Genomic DNA, 24742 nt, shown 5'->3' on the forward strand with positions numbered 1-24742 from the left:
TACAAACTCCCCAAACTCCTACTAAGCCACCTGCGAAGGCCCGACCGCGGCCATGGGGTCTTCGGCCACCGGCTCAGCCGCCACCTTCGGGGGATCTTCGGCCGTCGACGCAGGGGCTGGCAAAGGGCCCTCACCGGCCACGGTAGGCACGGGTGCAGCCGAGGAGCCTTCACCGGCACTCGAGGGCGGCACCGGGTCGACCTCAGCCTCGGGCGACGCGCCGACCAGATCTCCAAGGTCCTCGACATCCTTGGCACGCGCCATCTGCAGCAACAGCACACTCATTCAGCAAAATCACACATACCCACACAACCACACAAAACAAAAGATAACCTTTACCTGCTCTATCGCCCGGTCAGACCGCTCCTTAACCGCCTCCCGACCGTGCGGACCCCACATCCTATCGAAGAGTGCCCCCGCTGACTGCTTCACCATAGGGTCTTCGACCTTGAAAATTTCACGTTCAAAGTTCTCGTCTGATTGGTCGAAGACCTCGTAGTGTCGGCACCCCTCGCGGGACAACGCATTTAGGGTCCCCTCGCAGGTGACGAGGGAGGCGAAGGACATGAAACCCTGCACAATAGTCGAGAGCACCAGCAGCTCCTCCTGCAACCATTCGAGGAAGCGAAGGCCTGCCTCTTGGTCGGGCACTTCGAAGTCTGCCGTCCGCGCACCAAGATCGCGGTACGCATCCACGAACTGCGCGTGCGTCCGCCCGACTTCCGAGCGTGCCAAGGCCTCGACCTTGTCCACGCGGCCGCACAGGGTGTTGAACCTTGCCTCCCACTCCTCGGCAAGTTGGCTGGCGAGACTGTTCTCCGCTCGCGCCACTTTAGCCTCCGCTCGCGCAGCCTGCACTTCAGCGATGGCCTCATTAGCCTCCCTCCTCTCCTCCGCCAGCCGGCGCCGGAGGTCCGTCTTCTCGGCCTCCAAGGCAGCCACCTTCTCCGCCAGCCTGCGGTTTTTGCTCTCCGCAGCCGACTTCTCCCGGACAGCATCCGCATGCTGCGCCCGAAGACTCTCGATTTCGGCAGCGACGTCTGCAGTCAGGACACCCGACGCAACACGATCGACGAAGTCGGCCGCCTGACAAAAACACATGAGACCCAAACCTTCAACGAAACAACAAACTTCGAAGTCCAGCACAACTTACTTGCTTCAGCTACTGCATCAGCTGCTACGACACCTCCCTCAGCCGCTGGGACATGGTGCCCGCCACATCCTTAGCGGCAGCGGCTGTCAGAATCTCGCCGCTCACGCAGAAGGCGGCACACGGGTCCTGCGCGGCTCCCTTTGCCCTTACTGTCGGTGTTTTGGGTCCGACCGCACACCCGGGGTTGCCCCTCAAGGTGTTTTTAGGAGTAGGACGGTGTCGACGACTGTAGCAAAATGGTTCGTGCCGATCGCACGAGAGACAGTGGACAAGATTTGCAGGTTCGGGCCGCTTAGAAATGCGTAACACCCTACGTCCTGGTGAGTATACGAGTGTGGTTACAAGAGAGCTCTCTGGGTTGAAGGCACAGAGAGTTTACGTGGGTGGCTAAGTAAAATAGGGTCGATCGATCTGAAGGGGTGCCCCCTAGGCCTTATATACTCGACCATGGGGCAGTACACGTGGATATGATAACAACAAGTAGCTAAAAGGTAGTGAACCTCTTGAGTTTATCCCTATGCAACCCTCGCCGACTTATCCTCGCATGGCTCCATTGCATGGGGGCTTCAGCGCGGGAAAGTCGGGTCTCTGTTGCGATTTACTTGTTCGACGTTGTGGACCGTCCGGGTTTGCTCCAATCCGGTCTTACGTCTTCTCTGCTTTGTTGATGGTCTTTCCCCAGGCCCACGAAAGAACGACCTTGCGATTTATTGGGCCCTTGGGCCTTTCGTGAGGTCTTTTACTTCTTTAGTGGACCTGGGGGATATCTATCCCCCACAAGCCCCCGATCTTTGGGTTGATTTAGAGGTAATCAACCCAAAGATCCAAGGTCCAAAAAATGACTTCCTGCTGTCTTCTCTTGCTCCGATCACTCGTTCGACCGAAGTTTTAGTTTTGTGTTTGTGCCTTAGAGGTCGGCATTTTGATTTGTAGGATTTTGAACTTCATTGGGTGCACCGAAGGTGCACCCAATGGGTGTAGCCCCCGACCTTTGAGTAGATTTTAGAAGATAATCTACTCGAAGGTCTTCCCCAGAAATTATTTCCATTTGCGCTCCTGCATCTCGGTTGAGGATTGGTCTTTTTAATCTTGTCCCACGCCTTAGAAGTCGGCGCTATCTCGGTTCGGAATGATAATCCATGGGGTGCACCGGAGGTGCACCCAATGGGTGTAGCCCCCGACCTTCAAATGGATTTTTAAGGATAATCCATTCGAAGGTCTTCCTTCTGCTTGTAAAAATTGGCATGAAGCTATTCGCATTATGCTTTGGAGGTCAGCATTATGTCATCAATATTTTGTTGCAGAGGTCAGCATATATTTTGTCTTTAGCAGCCGAGTTTGCAATCCATCCATATCTTGCTAGGTAATGCGATTTATTTGCTTCTGCAACTTGATTGGACGTTTGAGGGACGTTCTCTGTCTAGTCTTTGCGTCGCTTCTGTCGGCCATATCTTGTATTTTGCTGGCTATATTTGGCTTTCTTCTGATCCTTACTGATATCTCATTTTTGTCTTGAGGTATTTACTGCATGCCCTGCACGGATGTGACCGTTTTGAAAAATATAATGATAATTCCTGGGCGTCCCCCCCCAATGGGTGTGGGCAAGAGACGGCTTGGTACGCTGAGTGTTTTAGCCGGCTGCTTCTGAGTAGTAATGTGATGGTACAGCTAGTGTAATCATATCCTTTGCGCTGTTGACTGGAGTCCCAATGGGTGTAGTGTTGCATGAAACGGCGTCAGCCGTCTGACGTGTCTTCAGATGGGTGGGAGTGCTTATTGAATGCTTTGCGACTGTTCAGTGACCGCGGTTGGAAGTGAGCGGTTGCCTTTCCCTTCTATAAATAACGCCCTTGCTCCTCTGGTTTTTTCACATCTCTTCGCTGTTCTTTACTGCATCCTTTTCCTCCCTTCTGTCTGCTTCCGCCATGGGCAAGAGTAACAAGCGCAAGCGCGAGCCGACTCCTCCGTCGGAGGACTTCGGCGACTCGGAATACTCGGAGGAGGAGTTCTCCTCCGAGTCCGAGGGATCTCCGGCTCCCGTCTCTCCCCCGGCGTCGTCTGATGATTCAGACGACTCCCAGGGGATTGCCGCGGAGGTCTGGACGTACATCCGGGCCGTCGAGCGCTCCGGGCTCGAGGGCTCGGATGAGTCGGAGTTCTCCTCGGAGGAGGAGGACTCGGACGGCGGCGAGGGCGAGGACGACGACGACGACGACGACGACGATGGCGACAACGATGGCGACGGCAGCGGCGGGGGCAGCGGCGGCGGCGACGGGAGCAAGGGCAGCACCAGAGGCGGCAGCAGCACGGGCAGCACCAGAGGCGGCAGCAGCAAAGGCAGCACCAGGGGCGGCGGCGGTGGCAGCAGCAGCAAGGCCAGTGGTTAAGCGCCACTGGTCTTTAGATATTAGTATAGAGTAGTTAGAATAATGTAGTAGTAATGTAGAGTAGTATAGTAGTAGTAGTAATGTAATGTAGTAGTAATGTAATGTAGTAGTAATAGGGAAGCACCAACTCGCGAAGAGTTGGTTTGTAAGCTTATTATCTTCCCTTTAATGAAAAAAATGATGTTGGCCCCTTCTCGATGACTTGCTTCTTATTATAGAACAGATTCTTTTGAGACAGTAGATGAATAACTTGTACATCATACGGATACTTTCAGAAATAGCCGCCGAGTAGTCTTGCAGTCGGTATCGGTGTTTTAGAAACAACGCCGAATGATTGAAGGTCGACGTCAGCATTTTAGAAGTAATACCAAGCAATCGAACACGAGATCAGCGTTTTAGAGGCAACGCCGAGTGATTGAAGGTCGACGTCGGCATTTTAGAAGTAATGCCGAGCGATTGAATACGAGGCCAGCGTTTTAGAGGCAACGCCGAGTGATTGAAGGTCGGCATCGGCGTTTTAGAAGTAATGCCGAGCGATTGAACACGAGGTCAGCGTTTTAGAGGCAACGCCGAGTGATTGAAGGTCGACGTTGGCATTTTAGAAGTAATGCCGAGCGATTGAACACGAGGTCAGCGTTTTAGAGGTAACGCCGAGTGATTGAAGGTCGGCGTCGGCGTTTTAGAAGTAATGCCGAGCGATTGAACACGAGGTCAGCGTTTTAGAGGCAACGCCGAGTGATTGAAGGTCGACGTCGGCATTTTAGAGGTAATGCCGAGCGATTGAACACGAGGTCAGCGTTTTAGAGGCAACGCCGAGTGATTGAAGGTCGACGTCGGCATTTTAGAGGTAATGCCGAGCGATTGAACACGAGGTCAGCGTTTTAGAGGCAACACCGAGTGATTGAAGGTCGACGTCGGCATTTTAGAGGTAATGCCGAGCGTTTGAACACGAGGTCAGCGTTTTAGAGGCAACGCCGAGTGATAGCTGGCCGTACGAGTTATTTTGAGGATAATAACCGAGTGATGAAGTGGCACGTCGACTTTTTTGGAAATAACTGTCGGATGTCCACGTGGCATGCTGGGGTTTCGGAAATAACCGCCGGGTGATGACTGGGCACTTTTTGAAACGGTATCTGGCTCGAGAATATCCCATAAGAGTTGCGCTTTTAGCCGCCTTTGCTTTCCGTGCCCTAGTTCTTGCATTCCCGCATCTGAATCTTCTCTGCCACTCGCCTCCTACTCTGTTCGCTGGTGAAAAGCAAGATGGCGCCCAAGAGGAAAACTGCGAACTCGTCTGCTGCGGTGATCCCTGCAATCGACCCCAACAGCCAGTTACCCTTCGCAGGTAACCATATGTCCGTTATTTCCGAAGCTGAGCTTCTCCGCCTCGTCTCCATCGGGGTTCTTCCTCCGCGGGAACTCTGTTCTTGGCGGATTTGCCACGGGACTACTGTCCCAACAGAGGATACCCACGAGTCTGTAGTTTACGCTCCTTTTCTTCTCCGCGGCCTCGGCCTTCCCATCTCTCCTTTTTTCTGCGGCCTCCTTGATTTCTATCACATCAACTTGACCCATTTGAACCCTAATTCCATTCTGCAAATCTCCATTTTCGTTCACCTATGGGAAGCCTATCTCGGCGTGCTGCCGCATTTCGGTTTATGGAAGTATCTGTATCATTGTCGCCCTGGGATGGCCGGGGGACAACATCAGTTGGTCGGAGGTGCCAGTTTGGAGATGCGCCGTGGGCGGAAGACTGAGTATCTTGAGATTCCCCTCAAAGATAGCATTAAGGGGTGGCGTCTAGAGTGGTTTATAGTTGATAATTATGGAAATTCTCTCCCCTCCCGGTCGGGAAGACAGCCAGACGTTCGCACTCCGAGTTGGACTGAGTCTCCCACAGTACAGGAAGTGGCCGAGGCAGGTGTGTTGCTAACTGAAGTCGGATTGCTGAAAGAGAGAGGTCTGACTGCTGAAGCTGTGGTCACTGACTTTGTTTTCAAGAACATTCAGCCACTGAAAGACAGGGCCTATCCGGCATATCTGTATAGAGGGCTAGCCGACTCGACTCGGGTTACCAATAGGAGAATTCCTTCTGTAGACTTGGTAAGCCGACTTGAAATGATCCTCAGGGGTAAGGTTTCAAACGTTGGTGCTCCAGTGGCATACTCGGCCTGGAACCTACCTCCTCCCAAAGCTTTCACCCTTTTTGTGTCAAATCCGCCTGTGACTGATAGCAATTTGGGCCTTAGAGTGCGACCTTCTGCTGAAGAAGTCAGTACTTTGGTTGCTTCGCTCGGGGAGATTCCTGATGATGAACGGCAGGTTTATTTTGAAGTGCCTCTGAACCCTAGTGATGCAGACATAAATGACATGCTTGATCTGTTAGCTGAGGATTCATCCGATGCTGCTCCTGATGGCACGTTGGCAGTGGTGCCCCTTCCAGAGGTTGATACAACTTTGGATGCCTCGAAACCTGTCAGTACTCGCCCGAGGCGCCCTAGCCGAACCAGTCAACTCGAGCCTTCTGCTGATGAGCAAAAGAAGAACAGAAGACGCCTCCGGCGAGTATCCAGTTTTGATGAGGACACCGGTACCTTGGCTCCTGCTGCTGAAGAAGTGCCTGCAACTGGCCTTACTGATGCTGACCCCAATGGGTGTGCCCAGACTGCTGTTGATCCCAATGGGGGTGCTGCTTGCGTTGTTACTGTGGAAGATGAGGAGGAAGAAAATGAAGCTACTTTAACTCGGAAAAACAGTCGGCAGTTCATCGCCAGCGGTGGAAGTAGTGGAGTTCCTTCTCCTGCTTTGTCTGCCCTCATCGGTCTGCAAGAGCTATCCCTGGCCAACTTTGATCAAACTCTAGAGGATATGGTCCCAGAGGACTTGTTGTTAGAGCCTGTGGATGATGATGCAACAGAGACTTGCGCTGCCGTGCCTGATGCTGGGTTGAGGTCATCCCGTGCCTCGTCGACCTTAGAGCACGATCTCGAGGGTCGGGATGCTGACTTGGATTGTTCTGATCCCATGGAAGTAGCTGAGGGCCCGTCAACCTTAGAGGTGGTTACTGCAGAGAGCCTGGACCCCGAGAATAGTGCTGACACATGCCCAGCCCCCGAGGATGTTGCCGGGGAAGACTTAGCTCGGGTGAAGAGTATAAGGCACTGCCCAGCCCCCGAGGGTGTTGCCGGGGATGATCCGGCTCAAGTGGGCAGTGCCAACTGTGACCCAGCCCCCGAGGGTGCCCGAGCGAGGTCTCCTTCCTGCACTTCCATGGACGTTCACGCGGGTTCACCTCCACACTCTGGCGGCATGGTGGTGGCCCAAACTCTGGATCAGGGAGTCGCTTTAGAGGGCAGCGTCCCCGCTGGTCTGGCGTTTGGCTCTGTTGAAGGCACTGAGCTCATTCCTACTGGTCTGTTGCAAGCTGCTTCGGGTGGTGGTCTGGCATCTGGTTATCAGCTGATTTCTCCTGATTTGGGGATCCCTTCATTCTTTTCCAACCTCCAGGTATTGAGCTGTACTTTTAGCTTGATCTTTGCGTTGCATGAGCTTTTGTCATTATGTTCATCTGGTCCTCTTATCAGGCTTTGGTGGATGGGATGGCCAGCCAGCTGAGATCGCAGGGTGCTTTCATCCTAGAAGTCGCTTCGTCTCTTGAGCATTGGAATCCAGTGTCGCTTCATCGTCGTGTATCCGAGTTGGAGGCAACTAACGCTGGTTAGTGCCCTTTTTCTTCTTCTTCTTTGCCTTTGTTCGTGGACTGTTTTACCTTCTGACCTTGGTTTGTTTGATTGCTTCTTGCTAGGAATGACTCGGCAGATTGCAATTCTTGAAGTAAAACATTCCCGAGATCAGACTGAAATGGCTCGACGGTGCGCTGACTTCGAGGAGAAGTATTCTCAGAGCCACACTGAACTAAATCAGGTCTCCGCTGCTTTGGATGACGCCAACGCTCTGAGCTCTTCTCTTCATGCTCGGCTTGACTCTGAAAAGGTAACTTACAAAACCATGCCTCACCCTGCTATGCTCTTATTACTTGCTTGGATTCTGAAGGAGCTGATTTTTGTTTGTAGGAAGAAAAACGTATCCTTGCTGCTTCTCGCGACAATCTGGACAGATTGTATCGTGATTCTAGCAACTCGCTGACCATCTTGGAGAGGAGTCACCGCTTTACAATGGAAGAACTGGACAATCAGCGTTGTAGGCTGCAAGAATCTGCGGACGAAGTGACCCGCCTTAAGCAATTGATATCAGCGAAGGATGCCACCATCAAGGGACTCCGAGCTTCTAAGAAATCCATTGCTCAGGAGTTAGAAGTTGCTCAGCTGGCTGCTAAAGTTGCCGAAGAAACTGCTGTTACTCTCAAAGCCCAGCGCGATAAAGCCATGGACAAGGCTATTCGGGCGGGACGAATCTTGATGAGGAGACCCGGCGTGGTTGTTCCTGAAGACATAAAAGCCGACGTGAATGCTGCCCCCGATTCTTCGAATCGCCCTTCTTCGTCGGTCGTTCCTGAGAAAGACATTGGAAAATAGAGAAACATTTTGCGTGCTCTGAGCGCGGGGTTAGCATGATCAAGTATTCGTTAGAAAATATCAGCTTATCATTCAAGTGACATAATTACTCTCTTATTGTATCAGAATTTATCGGTTCGTAAGTTTGTGGTAACGCCGCATGTTGATTATGAAGTTTGTTTGCGGGATATGGAAGTCATCCCCTGAATTGCGTAAGCGCGAGTATACTGCACCGGCTTAAGCCACCACTGACTTTAGCCGATAGCTCTGTTAGTAGGGCATAGTGGTCACCCTGGGTTAAGTAAGCGTGAGCATGTTGCACCGCCTTAAGTCGTTGCCGACTTAAGTCGATTGCTCCGTTTGTAGGGCATAGTGGTCACCCCGAGTTAAGTAAGCGTGAGCATGTTGCACCGCCTTAAGTCGTTGCCGACTTAAGTCGATTGCTCCGTTTGTAGGGCATAGTGGTCACCCCGAGTTAAGTAAGCGTGAGCATGTTGCACCGCCTTAAGTCGTTGCCGACTTAAGTCGATTGCTCCGTTTGTAGGGCATAGTGGTCACCCCGAGTTAAGTAAGCATGAGCATGTTGCACCGCCTTAAGTCGTTTCCGACTTGAGTCGATTGCTCCGTTTGTAGGGCATAGTGGTCACCCCGAGTTAAGTAAGAATGCAAGTCAATCGTAAATAAGCTGAGTATCTTTGAAATCTCTCTTTATTGATGACACATTTCCACTTTACAGAATACATTGTCGCCCCAGCCGTTTTGAAATACAGCCTAGGGATAAAACTTTCTGAGGTGCTCTATGTTCCAGGAGTTCCCAACTTCTGTGCCATCCATCTGAGTGAGGCGATATGATCCGGGCCGAGTGACTTCTGCTACTACGAAGGGTCCTTCCCATAAGGGTGATAACTTATGCCGTCCCTCTCCCGTTAGAATTCGGCGGAGGATGAGGTCTCCTATCGAAAAGAACCGTTGCCGCACAACCTTGTCGTGATAGCGCCTTAGAGTCTGCTGGTACCGTGCTGATTGGATTACTGCATTCAACCGTTCTTCCTCAAGTACATCAACGTCCTCCAGCCTGGTGGCCTCGGCTTCTGCTATGCTTTCGAAGATCAACCTTGGCGCCCCAAACTTGAGATCAGCAGGTAGCACTGCCTCCGATCCATAGACCATGAAGAAAGGAGTGTTTCCATGCAGGGCTCGGCTAGGTTGGGTTCTTAAGCTCCAAACAACAAAAGGCAGTTCTCTTATCCATTTTCCTGCGAATTTTTCATTCTTATCGAAGACCCTTTTCCTGAGTGCCTCCAATATCATTCCGTTGGCTCGCTCAACCTGCCCGTTGGCTCTTGGATGTGCTACAGATGCGTACTTGATCTGAATGCTCTTTTGCTCGCAGAAGTCAAAGAATTCTGAACTGGTGAAGTTGGATCCCAAGTCAGTGATGATACTGTTTGGTATCCCGAATCTGAATATTATGCCTTGTATGAATTCCACGGCTTTAGCAGAGGTTAAAGAAGCAATGGACTTGAACTCTATCCATTTAATGAATTTGTCAATCGCCACCAATACATGGGTATATCCTCCTTGAGCTTTCTTGAAAGGTCCAATCATATCCAGTCCCCAGCATGCAAAAGGCCAGGTCACTGGTATGGTCTGTAGCTGCTGTGCTGGCATGTGCTGTTGCTTTGACAAGTATTGGCAAGCTTCGCATCTCTGAACTAATTCGGCTGCATCGTTCTTCGCCGTCGGCCAATAGAATCCTGACCTGAAAACCTTCCCGACTAGTGTTCTGGATGCTGCATGTATCCCACATTGCCCTGCATGGACTTCCTCCAGAAGTTGTTTCCCGGTGGACGGGAGAACGCACTTCATGAGGATGCCTGACGCGCCCCTTCTGTACAGTTCCTCCCCAATGAGTGTATAGTGAGCCGACTGCCTGGCAATGCGCTCTGCCGAGTTCTTGTCATCTGGTTCTTCTTCATTCTTTATATACTTAATAATCGGCCGTCTCCAGTCATCAGAGTCTGACTCGGGTTGATCTATGATGTTGCATTCTTCTGTTTGATCCATTGAGATACTCGGCTGGAGAATTTCTTGCACGAAGACCCCGGGCGGGACCTGAGTCCGACCGGATCCGAGCTTGGACAGTATATCGGCTGCTGTGTTCCGATCTCTTTCTATATGATGAAATTCCAGACCCTCGAATTTATCTTCCAGCTTTCGGACGGCAGCGCAGTATTTTCCCATTGAATCACTTGAACAATCTCATTCCTTGTTTATCTGGCTGATGACTACCAGAGAATCTCCGTATACCATCAATCTCTTGACGCCCAGTGACATGGCGATGTTCAATCCGTGTATCAAAGCTTCATACTCGGCTGCATTGTTAGAGGCCGGGAATAGCAACTGCAGAGCGTACTTGAGGTGCTCGCCTCCAGGTGCGGTGAAGAGAATCCCTGCTCCTGCTCCCTGCAGCTTCAGCGAGCCATCAAAATACATTCGCCATACTTCTGCAGTTTCTGGATTGTCTGGTACTTGCTGTTCTGTCCATTCTGATACAAAATCGACCAGTGCTTGAGTTTTGATGGCAGTGCGAGGTCGGAACTCGATATCGTGGGATCCCAGCTCGCAAGCCCACTTGGCTATTCGGCCAATGGCTTCCTTGTTGTGAAGAATGTCCCCTATTGGAAAACCAGTGACTACTATGACTTTGTGGTCGTCAAAGTAGTGACGCGGCTTGCGGGCAGTTAGAAGTACTGCATATAATAGCTTCTGAACCTGAGGATACTTTTTCTTCGAGGGGCCTAGAACTTCACTGATGAAGTAAACAGGATGTTGTACTGGATAGGTATGTCCTTCTTCTACTCGCTCGACTACCAACGCGGTGCTTACCACGTGAGTCGTGCAAGAGATATACAGCAACAAATCTTCAGCCGGTTGAGTCGGCGTAGCTCGCCGGGGTGGTTTCAGCACTGGTGGTGTTGTCAAGAATTTCTTCAGTGTGTCTAGAGCTTCTTGTGCTTCTGAAGTCCATTGAAACTTATCCACCTTCTTGAGTAGCTTGTAAAATGGCAAACCTTTTTCTCCCAGCCTGGATATAAATCTGCTTAGAGCTGCCATACATCCAGTGAGTCGCTGAACCTTCTTTTGTGACCGAGGAGCTTCCATCTTCATGATAGCCTCAATCTTATCTGGATTAGCCTCAATTCCCCGGTGGCTGACGATAAACCCGAGCAACTTTCCTGCTGGTACCCCGAAAACACATTTTTCAGGATTGAGCTTCCATCTATATCTTCTCAGGCTGTTGAAAACCAGCTGTAAATCTTCGATGAAGTTTTCCGAATTCTCTGTTTTGATCACCACGTCATCTACGTAAGCCTCCACACGCTTGCCCCAGTGATCGGCTAAGCATGTTTGAATGGCTCTCTGATAAGTCGCTCCAGCGTTTTTGAGGCCGAACGGCATGGAGGTATAACAGAAAGCACCAAACGGAGTGATGAACGCCGTTTTTTTCCTCGTCTTCTTTTGCCAAACTAATCTGATGATACCCGGAATAGCAATCTAAGAAAGACAACACAGAACATCCAGCGGTGGAGTCCACCACCTGATCTATCCTCGGGAGCCCGAAGGGATCCTTCGGACAGTGTTTGTTGAGATCAGTATAGTCGACGCACATGCGCCAATCCACTTTATTCTTTTTGAGTACAAGAACAGGGTTGGCTAACCACTCGGGGTGTAATACTTCTCTAATAAATCCAGCCGCGACCAAGCGAGCTAACTCGGCACGAATGGCCTCTCTCTTGTCGGGCGTGAAACGACGTAGCTTTTGCCGGATCGGCCTCGCCTGGGGATAGACCTTCAATTTGTGCTCGGCCAGTTCTCTTGGGACTCCCGGCATATCCGCAGGTTGCCATGCGAATACGTCTCGGTTGTCTTGCAGGAACTGGACGAGCGCGCTTTCCTATTTGTCGTTCAAACTGGAGCTGATGATGGCCGTCTTGCGCTCATCAGCGAACCCCAGGTTGATTCGCTTGGTTTCTTCAGTCGGCCGCATAGAGGTCACGACCTGAGCTTCGTTTGCCGGGACGGCGAGGTCCTCCTCAGGCTTAGAGTTCGCCAGTGTAGAAGGAACCGTTGTCGGCTTGGTGGTGAGGGCTGCTTGGATGGCCACTCGGAAACATTCTGCGGCGCCTTGGAAGTCGGCGCGCACAGTTATGATTCCTTGCGGTCCTGGCATCTTCAGTATCATGTATGTATAGTGCGGAATGGCCATGAATTTGGCCAGTCCCGGCCTCCCGATGATGGCGTTGTACCCGCAGTCGAAGTTCGCCACCTCGAACCTCAGGAACTCGGTTCTGTAGTTCTCCGGAGTTCCGAAGGTGACCGGCATGTAGATGTGGCCCAGCGGGTATTCCCCTTCCGTCGACACGATGCCGAAGAAAGGGGTGTCCGACTCGTGGAGCTCCTTGAGGTGAACTCCCAAGCCTTGGAGTGTCCGGGGGAAGGTGACGTTGATGCTGCTCCCCCCGTCCACTAGCACCTTCTTTACCCGGCTCTCTCGGATCACCGGATCGACGAGGAGCGGGTATTTGCCTGGATGGTCGAAGTTGAGCTATTGATCCTCCCGAGTGAAAGTGATTGGGTGCTCCGACCACCGGTATGGGGCGGGAGGACCGGTGGTCGCCACCAGTATCTGGCGGTCGTTGAGCTTTTGTTGTCTTTTGTTCTTCTGTGACCCATGTCCGCCGAAGATGACGTTGACCTCCCTGTCAACGCGTGGGAAAGCTCCTCCTCCCCCCTCCTCCTGCTGATGGGGCTGTCGTGGTTCATCTGGTCCTCCCCTCGGCGGAGGAGGCGGTAGAGGTTGAAAGGGTCGGCCGTGTCCGACAGAGTGCTTGAAGTCCCGGTAGTTACGAAGAGTGTGGCGCATGTCCTTGTGGTACGGGCACTGGGCGTCGAGGATGTCGTCCAGCGTGCGCTCGCCTCCACGAGGTCCTCCTCGGGCGCGAGAGGCGGGTGGTCCGGCGGCGTGTACTTCTTCACGAGGCCTCTTCTCCCAGCGCTTGTCGGGTGGTTGGTTCGCGTCACGTCGTGGTGCTGCTGGTACAGGCTTTGCTCCTCCGATGAGATCCTAGGCTCGCTCGTCGGCGGTGATGTAGAGGTCGGCTTCCCGGAACAGCTCCTCGGAGGTAGTCGGCGCCTTTTGTAGTATGGCTCGGACGAAAGCCGAGTCATTGGATCCTCTGTAAAAGTCCTCGATCACGGCCGCCTCCGTGACCTCGGGGATGCGGTTTCTCATGGTCTGGAACCTTTTGAGGTACGACCGGAGAGTCTCGTCCCCCCGGCGCTTGATGGATTTGAGGTCCCATGGTTGCGCTGGCTTGTCGGAGAGGGACTGGAAGTTGGCGATGAAACGTCGACTGAAGTCTCCCCAATCATCGATGCAGTGTCGGGGTAGATGTCGTAGCCACTGCAGCGCATCTTGCCCAAGGACGATGGGCAGATACGCGGTCATGACGTCTTCAGATGCCCCGGCAGCCCGAGCAGCGGTGGTGTAGACGGCTAGCCAACCCCATGGATCCTGCTTAGGTTCATATTTGTCGACATTGGATACCTTGAAGTTGGGAGGCCATTGGATGGCCCTAAGGCGCGGAGTAAGAGCGGATACTCCGCACGTGTCCTCCTGTCGCTGGGGACGATGTCTGTCCCGGGGAGGGGAGTGGCGGTTGTGGTTCCTCGACCGTCCCCGGGTGGTACCGCCAGTTGAAGCTGTTGCTGATTCAGTCCTGGTGGCCTGACTTTGAGTCGGGAAGCCATGATCCCGGTCATACTCCTCCCGACGGCGAATTTCGTTTTCATGCCGCCGTTCGCGCGAAGCATTGATAGAGCTTCGCGCGTCTCGGCGACTGTTGATGGCGTGTCGTAGATCGTTCAGCGGGTGAGCGAGCGGTAGAAGATGGTTGGCCGCCTGAGTGAACAGGCGTCGGTATCCCTCGGCGTCGGGAGTTCGAGGGAGTCCGTCAGCTATCCGAGCTAGTACGCCTCCGACTTCGCTTGGCGTGTTCATAGCTCGGGCGAAGTCGGGGTTCAGGTTGCGCCCGAAGAGCGGATTCTCCCGGCGTTGCCTGGCATCTTGCTCGGCTTGCTCCTGAGTCCGTCAGCGATCACGTCGTCGGGAGTTCCTTCGTTCTCTGAAGACGCGTTCCTCCGGAGTTTCTCCTATCTCCGAGACCTCGTCTCGCGAGACAGGCTGCTCCGGATCCCGTTCTCCGGCCGCGTGATGTCGTCGAACGTTCCTGCGTCGGTTCCTCCGTCGGCGGGATTCTCGTTGGGGTGGTTCTTCTCTAGGCGCGGTCGGTTCGTCGTTAGAGACGGCGGGCGACTCCACTCTCCCGATGAAGAGGACGTCGGGGTAGAATGGTGCTGCTGTCGTGGCGACATTCTTTCCGTTCTCCTTTGAGGCCGGAGGAACGGAAAGAACGACTTGCCTTTCCCTGGTCTCCTTCTTCCTCGCGATCCGTGTCCATTCTTTCGTCGGGGAAGTAGACAGCGGAGTCCCCTGGGTCGGCGAGCTTCCAGCTCCAGCCTTTCCGGAGACGATCTTTTTCCGAAGAGCCGGAGGTTGCGTTTCTCCAGCTTTTTCGAAGTTCGTTGGAGGAGACTTCTTTTCCGGCGGATCCGCGATGCGGTGTAGAATTCCCTCTTCATCCGCTATAGATGAGATTGTCCCGAAGCAGAATACGGATCCGGGACGCACGGTGATCTTGCTGTAGAAGGTGACGGCCATTGAGCTAGCTTGGATCGTCGACACACCCCCTACCTGGCGCGCCAGCTGTCGGTGTTTTGGGTCCGACCGCACACCCGGGGTTGCCCCTCAAGGTGTTTTTAGGAGCAGGACGGTGTCGACGACTGTAGCAAAATGGTTCGTGCCGATCGCACGAGAGACAGTGGACAAGATTTGCAGGTTCGGGCCGCTTAGAAATGTGTAACACCCTACGTCCTGGTGAGTATACGAGTGTGGTTACAAGAGAGCTCTCTGGGTTGAAGGCACAGAGAGTTTACGTGGGTGGCTAAGTAAAATAGGGTCGATCGATCTGAAGGGGTGCCCCCTAGGCCTTATATACTCGACCGTGGGGCAGTACACGTGGATATGATAACAACAAGTAGCTAAAAGGTAGTGAACCTCTTGAGTTTATCCCTACGCAACCCTCGCCGACTTATCCTCGCATGGCTCCATTGCATGGGGGCTTCAGCGCGGGAAAGTCGGGTCTCTGTTGCGATTTACTTGTTCGACGTTGTGGACCGTCCGGGTTTGCTCCAATCCGGTCTTACGTCTTCTCTGCTTTGTTGATGGTCTTTCCCCAGGCCCACGAAAGAACGACCTTGCGATTTATTGGGCCCTTGGGCCTTTCGTGAGGTCTTTTACTTCTTTAGTGGACCCGGGGGATATCTATCCCCCACACTTACCACCGCCGATGGCGAAGTGGTTGCCACCAAAGGCGGGACAACAACCAACTGTCCCTCACCCGACCCTGCAACATATCTCCGGTCAAAAAAAAACTTACCAACAAGATAATCCTCGACACTGATATTTGTGTTGAAGTCAGCAACACGTCTCCCTGGTGAAGGCAGCTCCTGTCCTTTCGTAGGTCCGCCCAGGGGAGGCCTGCCTCCGCCAGAGGCGGCAGCCTTCGCGCTCGCCGACGCCTTGCTGGGTCTGGGGGCAGCTGCTTTTGCAGGCGGCACCGGCTTGCTGCTGCCGAAGGCAGCAGCCTTCGCGCTCCCCCGCGCCCTCTTCGCCTCGCGCGTAGGATCTGCCATCCTGACGATGGCTCGGTACTTCTGCGCAGCGTCTTGACGGTCCTTGTTCATCACTGCCGACACAATAGCAACAATATTCCGTCCGTAAGGAAACACCTTCAAGTCGCATGCCATGCGGGACGTATAGAAGTCTTCGCCAGCCGCGCGGGGGATCAGAGCATTCTTGGGCCATCGACCCCCGGTAACCTCCAACATTCGCGCCGAAGACTCCCGGAGCTCGGGCGAAGACATCCTTCCCCCGAGGGCTGCGCACGTCCCCATCAAATCCACAACAAAACTATCAGACACCCCCATTCCCCCACTATAGTACCTAATTTTCTCTTCTTAGTGGCCGGGGCAGCCTCCTGCGAAGGCCCTTCCTCGGTCATGCCCATCGGTTTCTTCCCGCGACGGTCGGTGGCGTCTTCCCCAGGATAACCACCATATGGCAAGCGGTTCAATTCGAAGACCCGATTCAATCTGTCGTTGGACCCATGAATATCCCAGCTCCGTAGACCCTCTGTCTTCGGCACGTAGCACCCCACGATCCTCGCCGCACCGTCCTCCGCTTCACGCACGAATGCGGCGGGATCCCGACCACGCAAATCCAACGTGAAGGCAGGACTTCGCACCCGCTGCCCGCCCCGGGAGGGCATCTCGCGAGGGCATACGTCGCCCAGCGCCCAGCCATGCGCCAAGGGCCATACCCCATACCCGACAAACTCCTCAACTAAGTCACGCCCGCTACTCATGCGAGCAGCACACCGAAGGGCTCATTTGTCTTCATCATCCTCTGCCACCTCAAACTGTGGGTACACTACGTAATAATGCGAGCACATGACGGCCACGGGGAGCCCTAGGTGGTCTTCGACTGCGCCTTCAGAAACGTAAAACCAGAAATCCCACCAGTTGCCCCACTTATTGCGAGCGAAGGGAACCAACTCCACGACTTCCATCGAGGTCTTCCCGGTCCTCGGGATAAATGTGCACGATCCAAATTGTGCAATCTCATGTCCAATTTTCCTCTTTTGCCAATGCAGACAGTAATGCTTTGCGAAGACCTCCACAGAGGGCTGACCACCATACAAAGTCGTCGCCCAGACATACTTCGCCAGGGCCACCACGGCATTCGGCGTCCGCTGGTGGACCTGGACCTCGAATCTCCGCAGGACCTCCGCCACGAATTGATGTGCAGGTAGACGAAGGCCAGCGGTGAAAAACACTTCAAACACGACCAGCTCGCCCTCCGGCTCGGGGACCTCCTCCGCCCCCGGAACACGCCCCACTCCGCTGCCAAAATATCCAAGTTGCTGCATATCCTGAACGTGGACCGAGGAGATCCGCGACACGCCAAACTCCACTGTATCACCAGGATGTAGCGCTTCCACCGCCAAGTCGCTCAAAGTGTCCTCTAGCGATGAGGCGGCCGGTGGGGTACTCGCAGCAGATGAGGAAGAGGACGGCATGGCTACGTACCGTCGGTGGCGGCGGGCGGTCTGCTTGACGTAGGCCAGATCTCCGATGAGCAGGAGCAAGGAGGGCAGGTGAGCGGACGAGCGGTTTCAAAAGGAGGCTAGGGTTTTGCGGCACGCAGAAAGTGCACCTGAACCGCGCCGCCCCGCCCTCCTTTTTATACACGGGACGCGACGCTTTGGGAAACCCGCAGTCCAACAATACCGCGTCCGTCAACGGTCACATCAAAAACCCCCACGGAACCATTTTGAGCGAGGGCAGCGTCTCCACCATCTAGCGACGTCTTCGGCACCAGATGACTCAGTCGAACTGGTTCCTTGGAGGGCAAATGTTGGGGCGAAGGTGAAGACGCTACCCTTCGCTCCAGCCTTCGTCTTTCTCGCTGCGCCTATGGAGGCAGAAGAACCGGCGAGGTCCACCCTTCGCCTTGCACACTACGAGATGAAGGCCTACGACGACGTCGCCCTGCCCCACGTCCTCACTCGGCCTTGAGGCCCACGTGGGATTCGGCCCATTGTAACAGGCCCCGCACGGAGAAGCATGTTACAGGCCCGATTTGTAATAGCTTTTCTGTAATGATAGTCTGTAACCCTCCTTTATAGGAATATTCCGAGGATAGTCCAGGTGCCTGAGGGTACATGCGTCCTTACATTGAGGCGTTGGGCACTCAGGCACCTATAAATACCCCCGTACAGTGCCCTTTAGAGGCTGGATTAACAGAGCTATTGCCATCTCAAGTTGAAACCTTGTTTACGTTGCTTTCATTCCCCCGTTGGATCAACTTGCCCAGGAGAGCAAGTTCCGACACTTCGTCACCCTTACTAGGTGAGCTTCGCCATGCTTACTAGGTGAGCTTCTTCACCATTACTAGGTGAGCTTCGTCACCCTTACTAGGTGAGCTTCTTCGCCATTACTAGGTGAGCTCCTTCACCTCTACTAGGTGAGCTTCTTTACCCTTACTAGGTGAGCTTCTTCACCCTTACTAGGTGAGCTTCTTCACCCTTACTAGGTGAGCTCGTTCACTTTACTAAGTGAACTTCATCACCTTTACTAGGTGAGCTTCTTCACCCTTACCAGGTGAGCTTCTTCACCCTTACTAGGTGAGCTTCGACACCTTTACTAGGTGAGCTTCTTCACCTTTACTAGGTGAGCTTCGATTGAGCTCTACATTCCCTTAGGAACGACTTTGGATCTTCTGCACCTTTACTAGGAGTTTTCAATTGAGCTCTGCATTCCCTTTGGAACAACTTTGGAGCTTCTCCACCTTTATTAGGCATTTTCAATTGAGCCCTGCATTCCCTTAGGAACGATTTTAGAGCTTCTCCACCTTTACTAGTGTTGGTCCTTGTTCTCGGATGCTATACACCAAGAACAAAGCAACACAATTGTTAACGATTAGAGACCTTCGTCCTTCGAAGCATTATTTCCCTTGAGATATAATGATCTTCAAACGAAGGTCATGAAGGGCATACCTTCATCATTTCAGTGAGCAAAGATGTAAACAAAGACATATGAAACACAAAGAGAATATAAACAATAATTTCAAATCATTAGATTATTTATATTCTTATTTTATAAACATGAATAGACATCAATAATATTTATATTACATTTGTACCTTCGGCTTGACAGAAGGCGGAAAGGCGGGCATAACGTAAGAGTGATTTCAATTTCGCATGAACAGTACGTGGGTACTGTTCATCTATTTATAGGCACGGGACACAGCCTGGACAAAATTACATCCATACCCCTGATAACTAATTATATTTATAGTATAGATCATCGGGGACTACACAGTCTTTTCCCCTTTAAGTCGGTATCGTCCTTCGTCTTTAGCATGTCACCATGCCGAAGCTCCTTCAATCGTAGCTTTGGCTTATATCTTCATGTTACACCTGCTTATGTATTGTCCTGCAGAAGGTGTTTTTTCTTGGAGGACCTTCGACGGAGAAGAAGGCCCCCAACAGTAGCCCCTTCGCAGTGCTAGATCGTTTTTCGTAACGAGCTCGATCCGCGAAAAACACGAAGGCTTGGGAATGCTGAAGGTCCAAAAAACACCTTCCCTGAGCTCGTTGCCGAGAAAAGATTATTATATTCCAGGCGCCGGACGGTCCACCGTTCAGCGAGTGCGAGCGGCCTGGCGGTTCACCTTCCCCCTGCGACACTATATAAATAGACAGGTTGGTGAGGAGTTACCATAGCATTCATTGCCATTGCACTGTTGCACTGTTAAAAAAAATTAACCATAGCCAAAGCTTTCTGCATTGCACTCTCGAGCAAAAGCTTCATCATTTGAGTTTAGCTTCGTCAAAAAGTGAAAACATTGAAATGGCCAGAGTGCGATCCACTGCTAGAGTGTCTCGCGAGGGAGATGAGGTCGAAGTAACTAAAACGACACCAATATCAGAGGTGATGAGGCACTCGGGTATTGTTGTATCAGAAGAGCCTATTGCCAAAGGTACTCTGACTGTCGAAGCTGAGGGAATCACAGTTGGAGAGGGAAGTGGTCATGAAGACGAAAAAGATTACACCATCTTGATCCCAGAAAAACCTAGTCACCTTGACTTTGGTAGATCTACTGTGACGGCAGATGATATGGTTATAATGAAAAAAATTGGGTTACTTTGGAGAAGCCGAGAGTAGGCTTGTTCGTTTTGCTGGCGAAGAAGTGGTTCCAGAGCCAAAGGATGATGAAGTTATTGTGTTTAAAAGCTTCTTCAGGGTGGGGCTTCGGTTCCCTCTCTATGATATGATAGGAGAGGTTTTGAAGAATTTTGAAATATACCTTCATCAATTGACACCCAACGCAATTGTTAGACTTAGTGTCTACATCTAGGCCCTCCAAAGCCAGGGGATGAGTCCTAATGCCGAAGCTTTCTGCTAGGTGCACGAGCTGCATCACCAGATGAAAGCTAGGGCAGATGGCCTTCATGAAAATTTTGGCTGCTACAATTTTGCGTATCGAAAGGATACAAAGGCACCAATTCTTAGCTACCGCACTAAGTGGCCAACTAGTTGGAAGAGTGAATGGGTTTACATGAAAGCAGACGAGAAAAAGAGGGAGAAGCTGATGAGTATGGTTATGAGTCCACTGACTTTCAGCTTCGGAATGACGAGGCCCTTGTGCCACATGCAACTTGGCTCCCCATGCCAAGTAGCCGAAGTGGAGTTTAGAGTGGTAGCGGCCGAGGTCAGTACTAGGGATTTGGTGCAGGAATTCTTGGCAAATAGGGTATTCCCGACCTCTAGTGGCTGGGGGATGCCCAAGAAGAAGGATGTGAGCAAGAAGCATGAACTTGTTCGGCTCCCCTACCGGTTCAAGTTTGAGAAAGAGTTCAAGAAGCCATGCTAAGAATGGCTGGAAATGATTGAAAATATGTGCAACGAAATCCTTGGTAATTATACCAAGAAGGAGGACCAACTAATGACTGCTGCCCTGGGCACCCGGCCAAAACGAAGGTTGAATCGCGTGATGGACGCGCTAGATTTTGAATATCCGGACTATGAAAGATTTGACAAGGGTGCCGAAGGTTTGAAAAGGAAGAGAATTGTTAGTATTTTAAACAGACAGGCTGCTAGACTGGTTAAGGAGGATGAGAAGATTGCAAAGAAGACAAAAACTGCTCCTAAGCCGAAGGCGGTAGTCTCAAAAAAGAGGAAGCCTGAGGGGAAGCCTGAAGTACCGGAGCCAAAGGTAGCTGAGGCAAGAGAAGAAACTCCAACACCCTCTGCTGTTGAAGTAGCAGAAATTCTAAAGGTAATGACTGAATCCTTGCCCATCCAGCTGCTAAGTCCTCTGAGACCATAACTGACGAAACTTTTACAGAAGAAGGATCAACCTTCGGCTATAAAGGAGAAGACTGGAGGTCAGAAGAAACGAAGAATTGTCAATGTTATGCACGCTATTGAGCGAACACCACCTCCAACCTCGGCTTCTAGAATGATGCCTGTTGCAAATACCGAGGTTGAGACCACTGTCGAAACTGCTACCGAAGCTGCTAATCTTATGAGCACAATGTGAGGAATTGACAAGCTGATATCAGATATGGTCGCAGAGGAGGCAGTTGCGACCGTAGAGGAAATTGTGGCCATGGTGCCTGGCAAAGATAAAGAAGTTGCTGATACTTCATCAAAAGGAAAAGAATTTGACCTTCGGCACCTGGGGGGTCAAGAATTGTCTGAGGCAGAGAAAGAGGAGTTGGAAGAATATGCAAAATCTTGTGGGTACCAGCCGGGATCCATGCTCTTCGGTGGAGTTGATGAGGAAATCCTAGGGTGTATCCGCGACCGAGCTGGGGCAAAAATAATTGACACTCTATCAAAGAGTGTCGATTTCCCGAAGCTAGAGTCTGATATTAGTGGTTACCTGCGGCAACATATCGTCGGCAGCCTCTTTTACTCCAATTTAAAGGTGAAATTCTTTTGCCTAGTTTTTTGTTATCTTTGTGATGAATTAATTTTTTTGAAGTAAGCTTATTTTCACAGAGTATGCTGCTAAGCAAAGCATTGAGAATGCAACAAGACCTCGAAGATAAGAAAAATGAGATCATAATTGAGGGCTTGAAAAGCAAGATAAAAGATTGCGAAGCTTCTCTCGAAAGGAAGGACTTCTTGCTTCAAGCAACGGAGGGTTCTCTTATGGAGCTTCAAGCTGAAAATGCTAAGTTAAACGAGGAGCTTCTCCAAGCTCAAACAACCTTAAAGAAAAAAATCAGAGTGCTTTGAACAAGAGAAGAAGGAACTGCAAGCGAAATGTAAAGCCAAAGCTAATAAGAACACGAAGCTGCAGGAATCTCTGAGGGATCTTCAGAACAAATGCTTGGAATTTGCTAGCCGCTGCGTGCAACGGTTAAAAGGAGTCTTCAGCTCGGTTGGGACTAGTTCTGAAGAAATTGCCCCTTCGGCTGAAGATATATCAGATACCTTCAAGCACATTGAAAATGAAGTTGATGCACTCGATGAAGTAATAACTGGGCATGGTGACTTCTGTGCGCTGTTAGCTTCTCGCGGCACGACTGCTGCATTTTTGAAGGCCGGATGCATGCATGCAAAAACAGTAAACAAACCAAACTTCAGCATGTCGCCATCGAACTTGATTAACATTCCTGGTGAGGCCTGAAGTATCGGAAATAGATTCACTACTCAAATTTGGGCTAAAGGCGGACGAGAGTTGGCTGGAGACGAAGCTCGGAATCTACTTAAATCAGTACGAAACTTGTACCTGTTGTTTGTCTTGATTTTTATCATCACTTTTACCTAATACCATTGTTTGTCTGCAGGATGGCGGTATCGAAGGTTAATAATCCAAAGCACATTCTGAAGGTTGCTGGGCTGAAGCTTCCTTTTATGCCCTCCTGTATAGAGCGTAGAATATATTTGCATTATTTTTGCAAAAAATGTAATCAAGAGTTGAACTCAATACCGTATATATTTGTCCATACCTTGCAATATAATTTTACCTTTCCATCCATAGGTGAATTGCTTTGCTGTGAACGAAATCCATGTGACTTTTGAGCCGAAGGCGAAAAACACCTTCCCTTCTTTTCGTACACATCGAAGCATTTCTTTGCATAAGATGCCTATATTCATGTTAGAAATGAAGCTTCTTTGTGTTCAACGAAGCACTTTGTCACCAAAGCCGGACTGTTTCTATTCATATTATCGTTTGTGCTTCATGTCATGATGATGATGATACTACGAATGTCTAATGAATGTCTGTATGAATGCAATGAATGATGTAATGTAATATGCAAATGTATGACCCAAATACACACGAAGCCATACCTAGACTCTGCATCCCCTTAGGAACGACTTTGGAGTCTCTTCACCTTCTATTTCGGTGGCATTTAAGCTCTGCATTCCCTTAGGAACGAATTTGGAGCTTCTTCACCTTCTATTTCGGTGGCATTTAAGCTCTGCATCCCCTTAGGAATGACTTTGGAGCTTCTTCACCTTCTATTTCGGTGGTATTTGGCTCTGCATTTCCTTAGGAACAACTTTTGAGCTTCAGAACTTACTCTGCACTCCCTTAGGAACGACTTTTGTAGTTTCGTCACCCTTGGGGTGATTATAGCTCTGCATCCCCTTAGGGACGTCTTTTGAGCTTTTCTCTGTTCTCTTTTGCACTCGATGGTGCAGATTCTGATATTACATGTTACATTTTTGGGGGATTTTGGCCCTTGTATTGCATAGGGCTAAATAAGAATGAAAATTACAAACTATGGCCCCGTTAAAAACCTTTCTCCCCTCCTGAAAGGAAAGGGTGTCATAGGAAAAATAAAAAAGATTACATCAATTACACATAATATCGTCGAAGCTCATCCTCATTCCAAGATCTGGGTATGTCGTTGCCATCCATATCCTTCAATCTATAAGAACCGGGTCTTGACGAAGATACTACCAGAAAAGGATCTTCCCATTTCAGCTATAGATTGCCCACTGTATCTGGGTTGGCTATCATTCGAAGCACCAAATTGCCTGGCTTGATATTCTTCAATCGAACTTTCCTATCATGCCATTTTATTGTTTCGGCCTGATACTTATTGATGTGCTCTATGGCCTAAAGTCTGGTCCCTTCTATAGTGTCTTTTGTTATTTGAGAATCAGTTTCGTCCTCTGCTGAAGGTGTGGTTCTTATTGATCTTGTTCTTACTTCTTCTGGTGTTATTGCTTCGTCACCGAACAGGAGCTTGAAGGGAGTAAAACCTGTTGACCTTGAGACGGTAGTGTTGTGGCTCACACCACTTTGATCAACTCATCTGGCCACTTTCCTCTAGGTTGATTGAAGATTAACTTCATTATTCATGTCATTATAATGCCATTTGCTCTCTCTACTAGCCCATTTGATTCTGGATGACTTACTGATGGAAAATGTATTCTTGTACCAATTCGGTCACAAAAAACTTTGAACGTTTCAGCATCGAATTGAGTTCCATTGTCGACTGTAATAGCCTTCGGCACACCGAAGTGACAAACAATATTTTGCTAGAAAAACTTTTGGACTGTGGCCGAAGTTATGGTAACTAGAGGTTCAGCTTTGATCCACTTCGAGAAATATTCCACCGCTACCACAACATATTTTAAATTTTCTTGTGCTGGTGGGAGCGGTCCTAACAAATCGAGGCCCCATCTTTGCAATGGCCAAGTAGGTTGGATCAATTGTGTTAAAGACGAAGGTTGTTTCTGGTCTCTGGCGCTCTTCTGACAATTTTCACATTTTTGGACTAAGTCCGCTGCATTCGAAGCTGCCTTCGGCCAATAAAAACCTTGTCTAAAGACCTTTCCCAGTAAAGGCCTAGATCCGATGTGGGCTCCACACAGTCCTGCATGTTTTTCCTTCATTAATTCCTGTCCTTCATTCCTGGAGAGGCATTTAAGTAATGGGGAACAAACTCCATGCTTGTATAGCTCCCCCTCAA

Source organism: Zea mays, chromosome 3, assembly GCF_902167145.1.
Source record: "Zea mays cultivar B73 chromosome 3, Zm-B73-REFERENCE-NAM-5.0, whole genome shotgun sequence".
NCBI lineage: Eukaryota > Viridiplantae > Streptophyta > Magnoliopsida > Poales > Poaceae > Zea > Zea mays.